At 40.3% G+C, this 17,947-nt stretch overlaps 2 long non-coding RNA genes across 10 annotated transcripts in view; one reads left to right on the forward strand and one right to left on the reverse strand.

Annotated features, from left to right (window-relative positions):
- The window catches only part of LOC129650433 (uncharacterized), a 74,321-nt gene extending 56,680 nt beyond the window's left edge, over nucleotides 1–17,641 (reverse strand). The window contains exons 1-3 of one of the 9 annotated variants that reach the window (XR_008713754.1): nucleotides 17,494–17,641; nucleotides 16,001–16,192; nucleotides 13,839–13,967 (exon numbers count right to left, since the gene is read on the reverse strand). This is a non-coding gene — a long non-coding RNA (uncharacterized LOC129650433). Of the gene's footprint in view, nucleotides 1–7,150; nucleotides 8,465–13,838; nucleotides 13,968–14,952; nucleotides 15,114–16,000; nucleotides 17,221–17,493 lie in introns of those variants that run through there. The other 8 variants (XR_008713755.1, XR_008713762.1, XR_008713751.1 and 5 more) reach the window with 8 other exon arrangements.
- LOC129650435 (uncharacterized) lies at nucleotides 3,363–13,777 on the forward strand. Its single transcript, XR_008713766.1, has 3 exons — nucleotides 3,363–4,597; nucleotides 5,475–5,565; nucleotides 13,296–13,777. It is a non-coding gene; the product is annotated as an uncharacterized LOC129650435 (long non-coding RNA).
- Nucleotides 17,642–17,947: the final 306 nt, after the last annotated feature.

A 17,947-nucleotide genomic window follows, 5' to 3' on the forward strand; every position in this document is an offset into this window, starting at 1 on the left:
AGTGTGACTGCCACCTAGAGGGTATTTTCAAAGGGGTCAGGGAGGCAACATCAGGGCATCTGTTTTGGGTAATTTAAACCACATCTCGCACTGAAGACAATTGAAAAAGCTAAGTAAAACCCATTTTAAAAAGTCACCAAAAGTGCTAAAAAACTAACTAAATGGTGAGAAACTACCTGCTGAAATCCTGGAAAAGCCGTAACCCAGTGTGCTGAGTCTAGCATTTAAAACTCCTTCTTCCTAAAAGCATACACCCATCCAACAAAGGCAGCTTACAGGCCAAGCAGTGATTTTCTCAGTTTCTTGGAATAGAGAGAATCACAAGAAAGCACCCAGACCTAAAAGGATCAGGACAGGGCAAATTCCCAAGGCAGCCACTCATGGGTTTAATCTGAATTTTAGGATGAGTCTAGGACTTGGACTTTTCTAGGTGGCCAAGAAAATCTCAATCGGATTAAGTTGATTCTGTGTTAGTAGTGAGCCCAGGGGTCAAGCAGAATCAGATAAGAGTGCTACTGCTACTGCTAAGTTGCTTCAGTCGCGTCCGACTCTGTGCGACCCCATAGACAGCAGCCCACCAGGCTCCCCCGTCCCTGGGTTTCTCCAGGCAAGAACACTGGAGTGGGTTGCCATTTCCTTCTCCAATGCATGAAAGTGAGAAGTGAAAGTGAAGTCGCTCAGTCGTGTCTGACCCCCAGCAAGCCCATGGACTGCAGCCTACCAGGTTCTTCTGTCCATGGGATTTTCCAGGCAAGAGTACTGGAGTGGGGTCAAGCAGAATCAGATAAGAGTACCTGGCTTTAAATTTTCCCACAGATAACTTTTCAGAAACAATATTTCACAAATGATCAAAGAAAACAAAGCTTATAAGGAGATAACATGAACAAAACCTTGTAAAAAACCAGAAAATAAAATCTCAGAATGAATCTGGAAACTTTAAAGATGATATAGCCGATTTGATAAGGAAACAAATTCTAGAACTGAAAGATAAGAAAAAATACTAAGAACTCAATGGACAGGGTGAGGGGAGTGGGTGAAATAGGTGGAGGGGATTAAGAAGTACAAATCTCCAGTTAAAAAATAAATAAGCCACAGGGATGGAATATACAGCATAAGGAATGTGATCAATAATCTTGTAATAACTTTATATAGGGACAAATGGTTACTAGAGTTATCATGGTGATCAGTTCATAATCTATACAAATCACTATGTAGCACATCTGAAACTAACATAGCTTTTTAGGTCAATTATATCTAAATTAAAAAAAAAGAACTCAATGGATAGGATTATGTACCACGATGTGCTTACATTTAATATTTAAATGAACTGGTTTAGTACTCTAAAATCCTTGTAATTTATCATATTTACAGAATAAAGGAGAAAATTGTGTCATTTCACTAGATGCATAAAAAGCCTTTGATAAAATGCAATATTAATTTATGATAAAACCCTTAGTAAACTAGGAATGGAAGACTTCCTCAAGCTGATAAATGTCATCTACTAAAAACCAACAATCAACATCAATGGTAAAATATTACTCTATTTCCCCCTAAGACTGGGAAAAAGGCAAGAATGAATGTTCTCACCATTTCTAGTCAATATTGTCCTGAAGGTCCTACCTGATGCACTAAAGATAAAAGGCAAAAATATTGGAAAGGAAGATGTAAAACTGTCTCTATATTCAGGTAACATCATTATTTATATCCTCAGAAATTTAAAAACAGGTATTATATACATATATAAAAGTGAACTTAGAAAGGTAACAAGACACAATGTCACATTTAAAAATCAATTGTATGCTTTTTTACTAACAGCAAATGTTAGAAAAATAAAATCTACAAAACCAAGTTCATTTACAGTAGCATCAAAAATGATAACATATTTTATAATAAATTTAACAAAAGATATGCAAATCTCTGGAGACACGGGTTTGATCCCTGTGTTGGGAAGATCCCCTAGAGGAGGAAATTGCAACCTACTCCAGTCTTCTTGCCTGGGGAATCCCATGGACAGAGGAGGCTGGTGGGCTACAGTCCATGGGGTTGCAAAAGAGTTGGACACAACTTAGCGACTAAATAACAACAAATGCAAACCTCTACAATAAAATGTCGAGAACATAGCTGAGGAATACTATTTTAAAAAGTGAAATAAATGGAGAAATAGACCATGTTCGTGAGTTGGAAGATAGTACAGAATTAGCATAAGGACAAACATATAGATTAATGAAACAGAATAGAGAGTATAGAAATAGATTCACGCTTCTGTGGTCAGTTGACTTTTGATAAAGATAATGGGGATACTGGGGAGGGGCAGGGGAGAAGGACTGTCCTTTCAACAAATGGATATCATTATGGAAATAAAATGAACATCACTCAAAAATTAACTAAAAATGAATAGACAACCTAAATGTAAAAGCTAAAACTACAAAAATTTTATAAAAAAAAAAGAGACAATTTTTGTGACCTAGCACTAGGCAATAATTTTTTAGATAGGATATAAAAAACACATATTACAGAAAAAAATTAAGATGAACTTTATCAAAATGAAAAAGTTCTGCTGTTTGAAAGGTATGATTAAGAAAACAAAAAGACAAGCCACTAAGTGGGAGAAAGTACTTGTAATATATGTATCTCATTAGAGGACTTATATCCAGAATATAAAGAACTCTTACAACTTAATGAAAAAAAAAAAAAACTCAAAAAAAAGGGGATAAACTATTTGAATAATTTACAAAAGAAGATGTACAAAAGGCCAATAAGCATGTAAAAAACTGTTCAATATTACTCGTCATCAGGGAAATGCACATTAAATACACAATGAGATACCACTACGCACATCAGAGTGACCAAAGATAAGAAAGATTGATGACACTAAGTGCAAAACAACTGAAGTCTTACACATGATGGTGGAAACTTAAAATCATATAACTCTTTTGAAATCTGGCAGTTTCTTAAAAAAAAAAGTTAACATTTTTACATGTAGCATATGACCTATACCATTCACCAGGCATTTACTCAAAATAAATAAAAACACACAAAGGCTTGTACATGAATGTTTGTTGAAGCCTTATTTTCCATAGCCAAAAAAGTAAAAATGTCCACCAATAAGTAAATGGATCAACAAAATGTGGTACCTCTATACTGTGGAATATGACTCAGCAATGAAAAAGAATGAGTAGCTACTACATGCAACAATATGGATGAGTGGCAAAATTATCATGCCAAGTTGAAGAAGCCGGACACAAAAGAGCACAAACTGTATGGGTCTATTTTTATAGAATGTTAATTTATCCATAGAAACAACATGTTCCCTGAGACCAGGGGTACAGGGTGGGGCAGAATGCAAGAGTACGCAAAGAAATTCTGAAAGGTAACAGAAGTGTTCTACATCTTGATCGTGATGGTGGTTTCAGGAGTATAACCATTAAAGCTCATTGAATTATGTACTGGGTTGGCCAAAAAGTTCATTTGAGTTTTTCCATAAGATGTTACGGAAAAACCTGAACAAACTTTTTGGCTAACCCAACATATATGCACAAATCTGTGTAGAAAAAGCATTCTTACATATTCTATCTGCATGGTCAAGCAGTTACCATTTCACTGGACAATAAGCAATACACTGCAAATCATTGAAAAATGCAGCATCTTAGACTGAATTCCTCATTATTTTTTCAATTCTTCCCATGAGAAAGTACACAAATACTAGACAAAAATTATGGCATTAGAGGATTTTAGATATGGAACTAATTTAATTTAAATTAACATGGTTTTTTAAAAATGAATTTAATCAGCAGGGTTTTTCTTTCTACTGTTAACTTCTATCAAATCATTGTTATTATCTAATTTGTTATAGCACTCCAAAGCATTCATTATCTATGGTTGAATTATAATCATTTAAAAAAGTGGTCACTTGTACTACATGATAAAGTCAATGAAATGTTAAACTTACAAAGAAAACACTTCATTTTGTTTTTAAAACAAACTGTTGAGGAAATCAAAACTGTTCATCTTCTAATAAACGCAAAATCTCAACTCTTAAAATAGACTGTTAATAATGAGAGAACAGGGATTTCACCCAGTGGGAGGCAGCCCTCTGGGGTGGATTCAGGGGCCACTTGCCAATAATCAGCTTTCCTCCATTTGTCAGAATCGCCCAAAAGTCTATGAAGCCTCAGATCGCTGGGCCCAACCCAGAGTTTCCCATTCATGTCTAGGTGGGGTACACAGAGTATGTGCATTTCCAGCAAGTCCTCAGATATGGCCGATTGATATTACTGGTTTCTGGACCACACTTTGAGAACCGGAGTTGTTGCAGGTGAAGAGCTGAGAAAACTGCAATTTACAGATGATGAGTACAATTTGGATGGGCTTCCCAGGTGGTGCTAGTGGTAAAGAACTTGCCTGACAATGTAGGAGACAAAAGAGACATGGGTTTGATCCCTGGGTGGGGAGGATCCCCTGGAGGAGGGCACAGCAAGTATTCTTGTCTGGAGAATCCCATAGACAGAGAAGCCTGGCAGGTTAGAGCCCACAGAGTTGCAAAGAGTTGGACACAACTGAAGCGACTTAGCACGCATGCAGAACAAGTCGGACACAGGTTAAGTGGGGGAAGGAATGATATCTTTGTCAGTGTAAGCTATTCACTAATAACTCATGGGGGGTTTAGGGAGGAACCAGAGTGTTTTCATAAAGTCCTTGGGAGCATCTGAGCTGTGCCATATATGGGATGGTAGAAAAAGAAAAGAAGTGTAGGTCAGGTGAAGGAGCCCAGGAAAGGGACAAAGGATGAGAAAAGGCCTTGCAAAGTAGAGCGAGTTGTCAGGGAACAGTGAGGAATCTGACCAAATGGAAAGCAGCAGCGGATGACATTGGAGGGTAGTTCCAACTTGGGGGAATGCTCTTCTCTATGGCCAAGAAGGGCATCATGCTCTCCAGAGTTAGAGGTTCTAACTCTGTTCGCTGAGATGCAGCAGGTCATGGCTTTGCGGTTTGTTTATTTTTTCCCCAGTACTACCCCTTTGCCCAGGTGAATCCTCTAACCACAAGGCCCCTCCTCACCATCCTTTATTTTACCATTCAAATCCCATCCTTACTTGAAAGACTAGTTCAAGCCCTGTGTCATCCTGTGTTCCTTCTTAAAGACTCATATTCACATTGAATTGCTCTCGCCCTGATCAACAATTGGCTAGACATTGTCCTTCTTTCTTGTTTATATGTATTTCTCATCTGTGCAGCCAATGAGAAAATTTGCTCAAGACAAGCACCATTACCCCACAATACCTAGTTCAACACTTGGTCCATGTTCAGTCACTAAGTCATGTCCAACTCTTTGAGACGCCATGGACTGCAGCACTCCAGGCTTCTCTGTCCTCCACTATCTCCCAGGGTTTGATCAAATTCATGTTCATTGAGTCAGTGATGCTATCTAACCATCTTATCCTCTGTCACCCCCTTCTCATTTTGCTTTTTCTCAGGATCAGGGTCTTTTCCAATGAGTTGACTCCTGAACTCATGCTGAAGCTGAAGCTCCAATACTTTGACCACTTGATGTGAAGAGTTGACCAGGTACATAATAAGATTAAAAACACCTTACTACTTGATTAGCAGATTGCTAATAATCAAAAACTGTTTTTGATAGTGGTACTCAGGGCTTCTCAGGTAGCTCAGGTGTAAATAATCCATCTGATAATGCAGGAGATGTGAGTTCAATTCCTGGGTCAGGAAGATCCCTTGAAGAAGGAAATGGCAACCCACTCCAGTATTCTTGCCTGAGAAATCCCATGGACAGAGGAGCCTGCTGGGCTATAGTATGGGTCATGAAGAATCAGACGTGACTTAGTGACTGAAAAGCAACAACAACAACTCAAAGTGTAGTTCCTGGACCAGCAGCATCAACATTTGGAAATATGCTAGAAATACACAGTCTCAGGCCCTACCCAGACCTATGGAATCACAAACTGTGGGGGAGGGCAGGCATCTGTGTTTTGACAAAGTTTCCAGGTGAGCCACACTGAATGAATCACAAACTGAAATCAAGATTGCCCAGAGAAGGACTTCCCTGGTGGTCCAGTGGTTCAGACTCCAAGCTCCTGCCACAGGAGGTGTCGGCTTGATTCCTGGTCAGGGAACTAAGATCCAGCATGCCATATGGCCAAAAAAAAAAAAAAAAAGATTGCCAGGAGAAATATTAACTCAGATATGCAGGTGATATCACTCTAATGGCAGAAAGCAAAGAAGAACTAAACAGCCTCTTGATGATGGTGAAAAAGAAGAGTGAAAAAGCTGACCTAAAACTCAACATTCCAAAAACAAAGATCATGGCATCCAGCCCCATCACTTCATGGCAAATAGATGGGGAAAAAGTAGAAATAGTGACAGATCTTATTTTCTTGGGCTCCAAAATCACTGTGGACGGTGACTGCAGCCATGAAATTAAAAGACGCTTGCTCCTTTGAAGAAAAGCTATGACCAACCTAGATAGCATATTAAAAAGCAGAGACATCACTTTACCAACAAAGGTCCATATAGTCAAAGCTATGGTTTTTCCAGTAGTCATCTATGGATGTGAGAGCTGGACCATAAAGAAGGCTGAGTGCTGAAGAATGGATGCTTTCAAATTGTGCTGGAGAAGACTCTTGAGAGTCCCTTGGACTGCACTGAGATCAAACCAGTCAATTCTAAAGGAAATCAACACTGAATATTTACTGGAAGGACTGAAGCTGAAGCTCCAACACTTTGTCCACCTGATATGAAGTACTGACTCATTGGAAAAGACCCTGATGCTGGGAAAGACTGAGGGCAAGAGAAGGGGGCCACAGAGGATGAGATGATTGGATGGCATCACCGACTCAATGGACATGAGTTTGAGCAAACTCTGGGAGATAGTGTAGAATAGGGAAGCCAAGTGTGCTGCAGCCTGTGGGATCGCAAAGAGTCGGACACAACTTAGTGACTGGACAACAACCAGGTAAGTCAAACCCATGATCAAGTTTAAGATCACTGCTTTTTACGAAGCCCAAGTCCCAAACAAATTCAGGCAGCTTATAAGGGCTTGTAGACATTATAGGGTATAAATATTTTAAATTGTAGAAAGTATTTTATATACAAACAAAAAATGATGTAAAGAGAAAACAAGGATAGGAAAACTTACCAGAGCCAGCAATATACTTGGTCAACAAAATAATGCGAAAAATCAACAAACAGAAGCCTCAATTAAATAGGATAAAGAGATCAGAAGGGGGAGCTCTCACACCCTGCCAGAAGAGCAGAGCCCATCCAGAAGAAAAAAGATTCCTTTTCTGGCAAGGACTCAGCCAATGAAAAGCCACAGACTCTTTGTTTACTACAGCTCTCCCAGCCTCTTTCCCTCTATAAAAGCAGTCTCCTCCCCTTGCTGTGTGGGGACTTGCACATGGCTTACTGTGGTTGCAGACCTTGGATTGCAATTCTCTGCTAATTCCGAATAAACTCATCTTTGCTGAGAAATACCTGGTAGTCTGTGTATTTGTTTGGTGGTGGTTGTGGCGTTGCTAACTCATGTCCAGCTCTTGTGACTGCATGGACTGTAGCCCGCTAGGCTCCTCTGTCTATGGGATTTCTCAGGCAAGAATACTGGAGTGGGTTGCCATTTCCTCCTCCAGGGGATCATCCCGACCCAGGGATCGAATCTGCGTCTCCTGCATTTCAGGTGGTCTGCTGCATCGCAGACAGATTCTTTACTGCTAAGCCACATTTGGGGTCAACAACAAATACCACCAAATCCATTATACATGTTAGAGAGCTAAAGTGGCACAATTATACAATTCAGCGTCATGAGACAAAATAAAAGAGTCAGGAGAAGCACAACTATTTCAGGTAGTAAGACCTGCCCGTGGGAGACACAGAAAGAGGCTGTATAATGTTCTCAACAACAAGCTTCCAGAAAGCACGAGTCTCCTAGGGCTGTTTCTCAATTGAAATCAATGACCGTCAGAGGCCAGATGAGATTCCACTGAGCTGACAATGCAAAGCAGGAAGACTCAACTCTTGAATGCCTGAACGTAAATCAGGGAGAGACTGAGGGTGCCTAGAAGAACAGGTGAACTGAAGGCCTCAGCCACTTTCTCTCAGTGGGACTCCTGACAGGCTCTGGACTGCGGCAGCCACACAGGGCTGCTCGGGTGCAGCCACGTGGCTCCAAAGCTCAGGGGATCCTTATTTATTCTGGACTTTCCCCTTCTCAGTTTAGTGAATATGAAGCTACCCTGGAAATTAGAGGGGCTGCTTTAGCAACTATTTGCAGAGTAAAGGTCTCTTGAAAGAGTTCTTCTCTTACTCCACACAAGAGTTACTCGGTTTGTTTTTATCCTTCTCCAAACATTTGTCCCAGTGTTGGAAAGTCTGACACCTAAAATCACAACCTTACAATGGCCTTTAATTAAAGTGAGCCACAAATAATTAAGAGGTTATTTGCTTCACCAGAGGAAAATTTAAATTTGAGGACTCAGTATATACACTTGAAATGGTAATAACAATATGTACTAAATGTGAAACATAAAAAAGCCCTGTCATGAGCTTGCCGTTAATTTCCCACATAATTTACATAAACACCTGGGAGAATAGGCAAATAGAACAAATTTATTTTTGTTTTATTTGATACTATTTAGTTTTTTATTTTGTTTTTCAAGAAAGTTTAAGCATTATTTTAAAAAAGTACTAATTAAGCCCCTAATCTCACACTTAGGAGCAAAAGGATCCACAGTGTTCTCCCTCCATAGAAATTACCCTGGAAGTGGAGCAAGCAGGTAGTCTAATGTTTCAGAAAGAAGCCAACAAACTTCCTGTGAAAGTTTTAAAGAAACTTTAAACAGTAAATTCAATAGGTTTTGTGGGTCATATATACAGTCTTTGTCAAATGTCTCAACTTTGCCACTGTAACAAGAAAGCCAATACAGGCATGTCAACAAAAGGGCATGGCTATATTCCAAATTTTTTTGTTTGTAAAAACTGCTGCTTTCCAAATTTGGCCCCTTGGGCCAAAGTTTACAGCCCCTGATTTTGGAATCCTTTTGATCTTTCTGCTGTCTAGGGAAAAGCTTACCACAAACACCAAGGAGCAAGTTATCTAAAAAAGCCAAGTAACCCAAATTAGCAACCTCCTTCACTAATCCCTGGTCCCTTATTAAAAACTCAGCTCTGCCAAAGAATAGCAAAGAGAGATAAGAAAGCCTCAATGCAAAAATGCTCAAAGCCTTTGCAGCGATCAATGTAAAGAAATAGAGGAAAAGAATAGAATGGGAAAGACTAGAGATCTCGTCAAGAAAATTAGAGATACCAAGGGAACATTTCATGCAAAGATGGGCTCAATAAAGGACAGAAATGGTATGGACCTAACAGAAGCAGAAGATATTAAGAAGAGGTGGCGAGAATACACAGAAGAACTGTACAAAAAATACCCAGATAATCACGATGGTGTGATCACTCACACTCACTTAGAGCCAGACATCCTGGAATGTGAAGTCAAGTGGGCCTTAGGAAGCATCACTACGAACAAAGCTAGTGGAGGTGATGGAATTCCAGTTGAGCTATTTCAAATCCTGAAAGATGATGCTGTGAAAGTGCTGCACTCAATATGCCAGCAAAGTTGGAAAACTCAGCAGTGGCCACAGGACTGGAGAAGGTCCGTTTTCATTCCAATCCCAAAGAAAGGCAATGCCAAAGAATGTTGAAACTACCGCACAGGTGCACTCATCTCACACACTAGTAAAGTAATGCTCAAAATTCTCCAAGCTAGGCTTCAGCAGTATGTGAACCATGAACTCCCAGATGTTCAAGCTGGTTTTAGAAAAGGCAGAGGAACCAGAGATCAACTTCCCAACATCCACTGGATCATTGAAAAAGCAAGAGAGTTCCAGAAAAACATCTATTTCTGCTTTATTGACTATGCCAGAGCCTTTGACTGTGTGGATCACAATAAACTGTGGAAAATTCTGAAAGAGATGGGAATACCAGACCACCTGACCTGCCTCTTGAGAAACCTGTATGCAAGTCAGGAAGCAACAGTTAGAACTAGACATGGAACAACAGACTGGTTCCAAATAGGAAAAGGAGTACGTCAAGGCTATATATTGTCACCCTGCTTATTTAACTTATACGCAGAGTACATCATGAGAAACGCTGGGCTGGAGGAAGCACAAGCTGGAATCAAGATTGCCAGGAGAAATATCAATAACCTCAGATATGCAGATGACACCACCCTTATGGCAGAAAGTGAAGAACTAAAGAGCCTCTTGATGAAAGTGAAAGAGGAGAGTGAAAAGTTAGCTTAAAGCTCAACATTCAGAAAACGAAGATCATGGCATCTGGTCACATCATTTCATGGGAAATAGATGGGGAAACAGTGGAAACAGTGTCAGACTTTATTTTTTGGGGCTCCAAAATCACTGCAGATGGTGATTGCAGCCATGAAATTAAAAGACACTTACTCCTTGGAAAGAAAGTTATGACCAACCTGCTGCTGCTACTAAGTCACTTCAGTAGTGTCCGACTCTGTGTGACCCCATAGACGGTAGCCCACCAGGCTCCCCCGTCCCTGGGATTTTCCAGGCAAGAACACTGGAGTGGGTTACCATTTCCTTCTCCAATGCATGAAAGTGAAAAGTGAAAGTGAAGTCGCTCAGTCATGTCCGACCCTCAGCTACTCCACGGACTGCAGCCTTCCAGGCTCCTCCATCCATGGGATTTTCCAGGCAGGAGTACTGGAGTGGGGTGCCATTGCCTTCTCCGTATGACCAACCTAGACAGTGTATTAAAAAGCAGAGACATTACTTTGTCAACAAAGGTCTGTCTAGTCGAGACTATAGTTTTTCCAGTAGTCATGTATGGATGTGAGAATTGGACTATAAAGAAAGCTGAGTGCCAAAGAATTGATGCTTTTGAACTGTGGTGTTGGAAAAGACCCTTGGACTGCAAGGAGATACAACCAGTCCATATTAAAGAAGATCAGTCCTGGGTATTCATTGGAAGGACTGATGTTGAAGCTGAAACTCCAATATTTTGGCCAGCTGATGTGTAGAGGACTCATTTGAAAAGACCTTGATGCTGGGAAATATTGAGGGCAGGAGGAGAAGGGGATGATAGAGGATGAGAAGGTGGGATGGCATCACAGACTCAATGGACATGGGTTTGGGTGTACTCCGGGAGTTGGTGATGGACAGGAAGACATGGCATGCTGCGGTTCATGCAGTTGCAAAGAGTCAGACATGACTGAACTGAACTGAACTGCCTTGAAATAACAGGGCTATACTGCTGGGAGTTGTTCTCAATTTATTATTGAGCACTGTTTCTCTAATGATGGAATGAAGCCACAATAAGACAATGAGGGAAGCCACTGCATTCTTATGGTCTGTCAAGCCAGAAACCTCAGTTGCTGTGGATACCAATCCCCACCAATCACCAGCTACCTGATCCTGTTGATTCTAGTAGAAAGGGTCTTGGGCAGGCATCCTCTCCTCTGTGTGCCCACTATTGGCATCCTGACACCTTCTTCTACCTGAGATACATTCCAGACTTCAATATATCGGGTTTTCTTCCTACCTATAGGGTTTTCTCTGCCTATGCAGTTTCACATTGATTCCAGATTGTTCTTTCTGAAACTGTCACTCCCTGCCCAAAGCCTTCAAATGTTTCCTGTTATCTAGAGGATAAAATATAAACTCAGTATATAGCATTTAAGGGACTCCTTCCATAGCTTGACCCCAGTCTCCTCCACAATATTCTCAACTCTACTTTCCACAAGCTGAGTACTCACTCTTCTTGTCTTTAGCAAGTGCAGCTAATTACCTCTCCATTATCCATGTTTCTCATCTTCCTAAAAGAAACCCTATAACATTGGGGAAGATGATGTAACCATGTAAAAAACCTGAATTTCCTTCTCTCCCTAATAAAAGGAGGTGACTAATGAGATATAAAATATCACTGAAGAAATTTTAGGAAAAGAAATTTTTAAATGAGGTTTATGTAGATGATAGTTGCCTTTCTCAGTTCAGTCGCTCAGTCGTGTCTGACTCTGCGACTCCATGAATCGCAGCACGCCAGGCCTCCCTGTCCATCACCAATTTCCGGAGTTCACTCAGACTCACGTCCATCAAGTCAGTGATGCCATCCAGCCATCTCATCCTCTGTCGTCCCCTTCTCCTCCTGCCCCCAATCCCTCCCAGCATCAGAGTCTTTTCCAATGAGTCAACTCTTCGCATGAGGTGGCCAAAGTACTGGAGTTTCAGCTTTAGCATCATTCCTTCCAAAGAAATCCCAGGGCTGATCTCCTTCAGAATGGACTGGTTGGATCTCCTTGCAGTCCAAGGGACTCTCAAGAGGAGTCTTCTCCAACACCACAGTTCAAAAGCATCAATTCTTCAGCACTCAGCCTTCTTCACAGTCCAACTCTCACATCCATACATGACCACAGGAAAAACCATAGCCTTGACTAGACGGACCTTTCATGGCAAAGTAATGTCTCTGCTTTTGAATATGCTATCTAGGTTGGACATAACTTTCCTTCCAAGGAGTAAGTGTCTTTTAATTTCACGGCTGCAGTCACCATCTGCAGTGATTTTGGAGCCCCAAAAAATAAAGTCTGACACTGTTTCCACTGTTTCCCCATCTATTTCCCATGAAGTGATGTGACCAGATGCCATGATCTTCGTTTTCTGAATGTTGAGCTTTAAGCCAACTTTTTCACTCTCCACTCTCATTTTCATCAAGAGGCTTTTTAGTTCCTCTTCACTTTCTGCCATAACGGTGGTGTCATCTGCATATCTGACGTTATTGATATTTCTCCTGGCAATCTGCCCTTTCCTATTATTTTTTTCTTTCTGGAACTCTGATGCAATGGTTGGAGCTCCAGCAGCTATATTGTGGCCATCAAGTGAACTTGAAGATAGAAACCATGACCTCTGGATAGCAGAACAAAAATAGAGAAGGAATCTGGTTCTGTGATATCACTGAGCTATTAAATCAGTCCTGGGCAACTTACCTATAGATTTCATGTTATGTGAGAAAAAAACAAAACCCCTTCTAGGTTAAGCTACTGTTGCTTCATGTCTCTGAAACCAGTAACCTAAAGTAACCCCTAACTGATGTAACCTGTGTTTGCTTTAATATTATTCACCCTCTTCAGAATGACCTTCTGTCCTCTATATTACATTTTCCCACCTTTTAAAATACTACTCATTCTTCGATATTTGAAACAAATGCTATTTCCTCCTGGATTATTCCTTAATTCCACAGCTACCCAATACTTTTCTTTTCATCTGCAGTACTAGAGTTCAACAATTGGCTCTGCCATCTACTAGCCAAGATAATGTAGGCACATTATTAAACTTCTTCAAGACTGAGTTTCTTCATCTGCAAGACGGGGATGGAGAAAGTTCTGAGTCACATTATTGTTGGAGGAAATCAATGAGATCAAGCGCATGAAACAGCATAATGCCTGACACATAGACAGTACTCAATAAATGATTGTAATTATCATTATTATTGCCATTATTGTTGTGTCTCAGTTAATTGGCTAATAGATCTGTCCCCTTTAGCACAAAAGGACTCTTACGGTGGAGCTAATGTCTCAATCTCTTCATCACCACAGCACCAATTTTATAGGTTGGATGAAGGGATAAATAAATTAATAACTAACAGTATTGTACAGACCAGCCAACATTACAATGGCCAGGACTTTCCAAAAGACTTCCCTTACACAATGGAAAAATTAGAAAGCAAACCTGTAAAGCCAAATGGACATTGTCCTCCCCATTATGGCCCATTCATTTGAAATATGTCTGCTTACAGAAGCTTTCATCACTTACAAATTGGTGGAAGTGGTGAACTTGTGCAACCAGAGCAAGTTCCTGGTGCGACAGAAGGGAAAATATACAAATCCATATTTACTCAGGCAGTAGTAGCCACTGTGAGGAATCAGCATCTCTTTTGTGCTCCTGGAATGGAACAGGAGACAATGGGTAACTAAAAGGTTACCACAGAGAGGAAGGGTCACATATCTTCAAAATAAAATAAATTAAATGCCTGGTATTTGCATACAGTATATATACTGCATGGAGACAAGTGTTTCTCCTCTTTCCTTCTACCCACCTCAGCCTAGGTCATCAAAGTACAACACAGAGCCCAGACCTCAAAGTTTGGAAAGCATCAGTAGAGAAACCCAACAGAAGACAAAAAAAAAAAAAAAAAATTTTTTTGGCTGCGCCACATGAAGGATCTTAGTTCCCACATGAGGGATTGAGCCCACGCCTCCCTGAAATGGAAGCACAGAGTCTTTATCACTGGGCCACCAGGGAAGTTCCAAGACTTTTTAACTCCTTTAGGTTCCCTACAATGCAGGGTCTCATCAGCATTGGTTAACTACAGTGCAGTGTCTTCTAACTGATCTCTGGCATGGAGTTGTTCACAAATATCACTGGTGGCGGGCAGAGAGACACCCGGGCCACAGTTCTGTGGTTCCCTGTTTGGCTGCAATCCCATGGCCATGTGTGGCTTCAGCTGTAGGTGTGGGAAAGGGGCCTTGAACTGATCAAAGTGTCTCTGTCAGCAGCCTTCCATCCTCTTCCATGGATGACTCGTTTCTTGAGAAAGTGTGTTACTACTGAAACTGGATAAAAATCTAACTTTCAGATTATATTTTATTAGGAAATGTTTCAGATTTCCTCATCTTGGAGGTTTCTCATAACATCCCACAAATCTGGGTCTCCATCTGGAACATCTATTCCCAAACCATGTAGTTTCTGGAAAGTTGTAATCTCAATTTCAATTTTCATTCCCTTCTGGCTTTCAGCCTAACTCTAAGAATGATGATATTTCATGTCTTATTGTTGCTACTCTATAATCTAATATATTCCATAGATAAGACAGACATGATAAATTTGTACTCTTGTCTCAATTTTGGAATAAATCTGAGACACTTACCTCCAATTTAGAATCCTATATGTCAATGTGGCAAAAATGTAACTCGTCGCGTCTAGAGCCTCTCTGTGTGTCTCATTCAAATAAACATCAATTTAGCCATCAAAAAATTTAGGTTTTTTTTTTTTCCTGCAATTCAAATATTTACTGGAATCTTTCTAAAAATATCAAAGGAGACTCAATTCCCATCAAATGTCTTAACCTCATGCTTCCCTGTTTTTCTTTCAAATTTCCTCACAACATGGAGTTCCCCACCCAAGACTATATTTCTTTCTCTAAACTCCCCCAAAACTGTCCTCATCCAGTGGACTCCCATCCTCCTCCCTTTATGAATTCATTATCTCACCCTTCCCCTGGTTTTATTCCTTTCTGGTATAAAATCCCAGGGGCCTATTTGGTTTTCTGCATCACTTTTCCCACAATATTCTAATCATCAACACTAACTTCTAAATAGCCCTATATTTATAATCTGTTGTCCCTGCTACATGAGGTATTTGGTATTTGCATGTGAACTATAGGAACAACACAAGCCCTATGGGAAACACGCCCTTTAAAGAATGTGAAAAATGCACTGTATTATTACCCTCTCAGCCTTTCATCTTATGATTATGGATTTCACAACACTCAATAGTTTTATTCTGTGAAGCTATACTTTTTATCTTGGTGTTTAATGACAACAACTACATATTAGAAAAAAATGTGCCAAAATAAGAATAGAACACCTGGAGAAGGCGTGGCTGTTTGCTCCCACCTGCATTAAATCATTTGCTAATATACATAATTACCCATGTGCTAAGTGATAAGTCACTTCAGTCGCCTCTGACATTTTGTGATCACATGGACGGTAGCCTGCCAGGCTCCTGTCCATGGGGGTTCTCCAGACAAAAATACTGGAGTGGGTTGCCATTTCCTCCTCCAGATAATTACACATCATCCCCTTTAAAGGCATTTTCACTCCAATTGCCACAACTCTGCTAAAGCAATGATTATTGGGAAAAACTCTTGAGAGTCTCACTTGGCTTTAGGAAAAAACCATAATTCAGTGACTCACCAAATTCCATACCCATCTAATCACCAAAAGATGGTCTTACTCAAGCAAGGTTTTTCCTGTTTGGAATTCTTCAAAATTTAAGAAACACTGAGACTAGTAGGTTGATTATTGACACAGTGCATGGCCTGGGTACCTCATTTTCTCTCTCCACATCTTGAGGCACGTTCTTACAAAAGCCTCTTTCAATGGATTCTAGAAGAAAAAAATACAGCACATGAGATCCATCAGAGGAAACCAAACAGCAATATATTCCTCTAGTGTAATGAACAAATACCCCCACAGCCTCAAGGAGTTTGCAAGTAACCACATTTAATTCAGAGAAAGGAAAGCCTCAGCTGTAAGCTGTGACAAATCTGTGAGTTTTGAACTTTGAATCACCAGGAAAACCAAATCTCAAACAAAGGCTCTGGAAAAGATGATGGCCTTTCTGCACACAGAGGGCATCTTAGTTTGATTATATTGTCCTATTACCAAGTGATGAACCAGCAGGCACCGATTACAACCCCCTGCAGAAACAGCCCCTTCCACCTCATAGCTTCCCTTTATTACTTCTTGACAGACTAAAAGTAAAAGAGTACCAGGTGATGCAAACAGCAAAGCTACCAGTGCATATACTTATTTCATCTGAACAATTGTAAGGCACAGCTTGGTTACAAGTTTTAGTCATCATTTTTCCTTTTTCTTTTAAATTTTTATTGGAGTATAGTTGCTTTACAGTGTTGTGTTAGTTTCTACTGTACAGAAAAGTACACAAAGATCACTGTGCTATCTTTGAAACTTTTAGTAAATCTAAAATTACTCCAAATTTTAAAAAGTTAAAAAACCAGTTAGATAATAAAAATAATGATAAAGACTGCATCCGGAGCAAGTAAAGCAAATTGCTCTTGGTTAACTGAAGCAATGAAGAGTGCAGTTTAACCACAGAGAAAGAAACGGAAGCGTCATGGTGAAGCAAACTGTTTTATTCCTCTTTCTTATAAAGATGATTTTACCATGGAAAAACATAAGAATGTTCATTGGACAATGTGCCCAGGAATCCTGTGAGGAATAAATAATAAGCTCCAGAAGTTAAATAAATGCATCCAACCGTATGCTAGACCTTTCTGAGGTTCCAGGTACAGAATAAGGAACGTGTTTGCTGGGCAGAACTGCTGGTATTCTTGCTTCTGTGGTCCAAGTGCAGCGGGAGTAATAGCCAACACCAGAAAGTGGGGCAGAAAAGAACCATCAGAACCATGGGCTTGTCCATAGCACTGTGGTCCCCCACTCCTGGTGGACAGCTCTGGTCCCAGACCTCTGCCCAGACTGCCTGCCTCTATGAGTCAACCAGCATCACACTCCACAGCCAGACTTGCCAGAGGGCAATACAGAAACCATCCCTGTTTTGAAAGATGACAGAGAACAAGGAGGGGTTTACTCTCCTGTCTAAGGTATAACTACCTATACTTATGTAAGATCAGAGATAAGGAAACTTAAGAACTAAGGACACTCACCTGGAGATATCTTTTCTCCACCCTCACTGGTATGAATGGGATTTCAAACACAAGATTAGTATGCCAGTAATTCTAAGCATTCTGTGATCTAGAGAGAGAATCCATTCCCGAGGTGGATGCAATTCAAACTCACTGCGTTATTTGCATCGAATGAAACTAAACCAAACGCAGTACTTGGCACGCAGGAGGTACCCAATAAATGATCGCTTCCTCCATCTAAATGGCCTCATGCGTATGGAGTTATGTGTTAAAAATCTAAATAACTGTTTCTTTATGGTAGTGAATGTGACAACTGAGACAAACAGAATCATATGTCTAAAAAAATAAGGATGGAGAGAGTAAATTAGGCAGTAAACGGCTTAAGACCAATCAGCAAGGTTGAAGAGTTACAGTTTTTGCATAAACAGATTAGACAAGTATGTGTGCTTAGTCGTTCAGTCATGTCTGACTCTTT

The sequence above is a fragment of the Bubalus kerabau genome, chromosome 4, assembly GCF_029407905.1.
Source record: "Bubalus kerabau isolate K-KA32 ecotype Philippines breed swamp buffalo chromosome 4, PCC_UOA_SB_1v2, whole genome shotgun sequence".
NCBI lineage: Eukaryota > Metazoa > Chordata > Mammalia > Artiodactyla > Bovidae > Bubalus > Bubalus kerabau.